The following is a 3,072-nucleotide window of genomic DNA, read 5'->3' as shown; positions in this document are numbered from 1 at the left end:
TAGCTTTAGAGTCTACTGATATTTAACCTCTTACACGGCATAGCAACAAAATAAAACCTTCATTGCGCATAGCAGGTCTCGAACTCAAGACCTTTAGCAGCAATGACACACCACTTACCCCCTGACCAGCAGGCTCTTTCTGTTATGCTATACCCACATTAATTTAAAAGCCTACTAACTAAAGGCAAGGGCTTATTCAAGTAAAAACAAAATTTTATACAAGCCAAGGCTTGAACTCGAGACTTCTCCAACACTTCCCAGGACACTTAACCATTGAAACAAGCATGCATTTTGTGACACAACATATATAAATAAATATTTAAGATTTGCGGCGTTACACTTTTGGTAAGACTGAGAATAGGGATAATAACATAACTTAGGGATCTCTACGGAACAAGTTAAATGAATAAGTCGTCAGATTCAGAGCCAGAATAACAAGTACAGTCTAGGTGGATTTTTCCTTAGGTATTGTCTTAATTCAATTGATTTTCCCAAAAGAAATTCCCCAATTCTATTTTCTGTGAATTCTTAGTTTAGATAATTAGTTAGTTAAAACAAAAACCTCTTTATTCTTAGGCTAGATAATAAAAAAGCAGTCATTACTAGTACTTTTAGTTCCTTTGGGTTTGAGAATCTGGTCTTGCTAAAACTATACTACTGTTCGATAGGTACACTTGCCTTCATCGCGATAATAGTTAGTTTCAAGAACGATTAATTATAAATATTTAAAACCTATTAAGAAATCTCGCGATCAAGTTTTTGGCGCCATTTCCGGGGAACTAAGATATTAGGAACGCTCAATTTTTATTATTTTAGCCATTTATTTTTCTTGCAATTTAATTTAATTTAATTTATTATTATTTATTAATTTTTTTTTCTTTCTCTTGGTAGGTTTTTATAGTTTATGACTAGAAGAAACCCGTCAGGACCATTACTTTTTGATGAAGAAATTGATCACACAGTTCGCAGAAACCAAAGAGAAATAAAGTGAAGCTTAAGATACACAGAGAACGAGCAAGAGGACGATACTCAACCCCCAACCGAAGAGATGGCTAAAAACCAAGACAATCAGCTACCTCCTGTAATTGCGATTAATCAAGAATTGAATCAAGCATAGTTAGACCTGCTATAGCTGCAAATACTTTTGAACTGAAACCTAACACAATTCAAATGATGTAATGATATCTCTTCGTTTGTTCAGATGGACTTTGAAACTCTTTATGATGCATGGGAGAGATACAAAGACTCACTGAGAAGGTGCCCTCACCATGAATTACCATTTTGGGTACAGGTTCAAACGTTCCATAATGGCCTGAATCCTTCGACTCGACAAATGGTTGCTGTTGGTGCAACCATCAATCATAAAACACCTGAAGATGCCTATGAGTTTATAGAGGAGATGCCACTGAATAACTATCAGTGGCAAGTCATGAGGACAAAGCCAACAAAAACAACAGGCGTTTATAACGTCGATTCAGTTACTATGTTGTCAAACCAGGTAGAACTTCTAAATAAAAATGTTGATGGTTTACTTAGTTCTACTTAGGTACATCCAGTAATGAGGCGTGAGACGAATGGAGGAGGAGCATGCACAGAGTATCAACCCTTCAACCCTAGCATCGAGGAGAAACAAGTTCAATATATGGGTAACAATAACTCTAGATCCCAAAATAACCCATATAGTAACACTTATAATGCAAATTGGAGGAACCATCCCAATTTCTCATGGGGCGGTCAAGGAAATCAAAGACCACAACATCCTCCGGGTTTTCAATAACCACCCTATCAACAGGAAAAGAAACCGAACCTTGAAGAGATGCTGTCTAAATTTATCTTGGTGTCAGAAACCCATTTCTAGAACACCGAGACAGCACTTAAAAATCAACAAGCGTCGATCCAAGGGCTCGAAACGCAAATAGGCCAGCTGTCCAAACTAATCTTCGAATGACCACAGGGTAGCTTGCCAAGTAATACTGAACCCAACCAAAGGAATAGCTCAACGTGATTAATGTTCAAGATGTAGAAGGATTTGTTGAGCTTGAGCCAGAACCGAAGCAAGAAACTGTGGTGAGTAGAGATCAAGATGAGATAGGTCATAATAAAAACAAATCAGTGAATGTCAAATATAAACCTCGTGTGCCATACCCCAATGCGACAAGGAAAGACCACTTAGATGAAAAATTTTGTAAAATCATTAAACTCTTAAAAAAATTACACATTAACTTACCATTTATTGAAGCTCTATTGCAGATGCCAAACGTAATGAAATTTTTAAAAGAGCTTTTAGGAAATAAGCGAAAGTTGGACGAGGCGTCGTATGTGGAGCTAAACGAAGTTTGCTCAGCTATTCTACAGAATAAACTACCCAACAAACTAAAAGATCCACGGAGTTTTACGATTCCTTGCTTAATTGGTAGTTTAGATGTTAATAATGCATTAGCTGATTTAGGGGCTAGTATTAACGTTATGCCTTACAAAATGTTCAAACAATTAGGTCTTGGGAAATCCAAACAGACTAGGATGAGCATTCAATTAGCAGATAAAACTATAAGATTTCCTAGGGGTATTATTGAAAATGTGCTAGTTAAAATCGATAAATTTATATTTCTCATTGACTTCATTGATTTAGACATAGAGGAGGATAGAAACACTCCTTTGATTTTAGGAAGGCCCTTTTTGAAAACTGCTAAAACGATTATTGATGTTGGCACAGGTGAGCTCTCACTTCGTGTGAGAGACGAAACAATCACCTTTCAAGCTTGCAATACTGGCAACACATCAAAAATTGAAGGTGATTGTTTAGACCATTCTACTAAAACTGACAATATGGTACAACCTAGTTTGCAGGAAATGAGTCTGAAGAAAGCACATGAGCCATTCTCAAGAAATAGTAGAGGACCAATTCATGAAGATCGAAGGCTACAAGTCGAGGAGATAGATGAATGGCGGACGCATAATCCGAAAACACATGATAAACCAAAACTGCACCAAAATGAGCTCAATACCTTTCCAAATCAACTTAAGGTTGGAGATACAGTTTTATTAGATGCCGTGGATCCTCACATTGTCACT

At 36.8% G+C, this 3,072-nt stretch overlaps 1 non-coding gene across 1 annotated transcript; it reads right to left on the bottom strand.

Annotated features, from left to right (window-relative positions):
• Positions 1-1,168: 1,168 nt before the first annotated feature.
• On the bottom strand, positions 1,169-1,275 carry LOC128282034 (small nucleolar RNA R71). Its single transcript, XR_008272333.1, has one exon. It is a non-coding gene; the product is annotated as a small nucleolar RNA R71 (small nucleolar RNA).
• Between the last annotated feature and the right edge of the window lie 1,797 nt (positions 1,276-3,072).

Source organism: Gossypium arboreum, chromosome 1 (assembly GCF_025698485.1).
Source record: "Gossypium arboreum isolate Shixiya-1 chromosome 1, ASM2569848v2, whole genome shotgun sequence".
Taxonomy (NCBI): domain Eukaryota; kingdom Viridiplantae; phylum Streptophyta; class Magnoliopsida; order Malvales; family Malvaceae; genus Gossypium; species Gossypium arboreum.
This window is presented reverse-complemented; position numbering and strand designations above follow the sequence as displayed.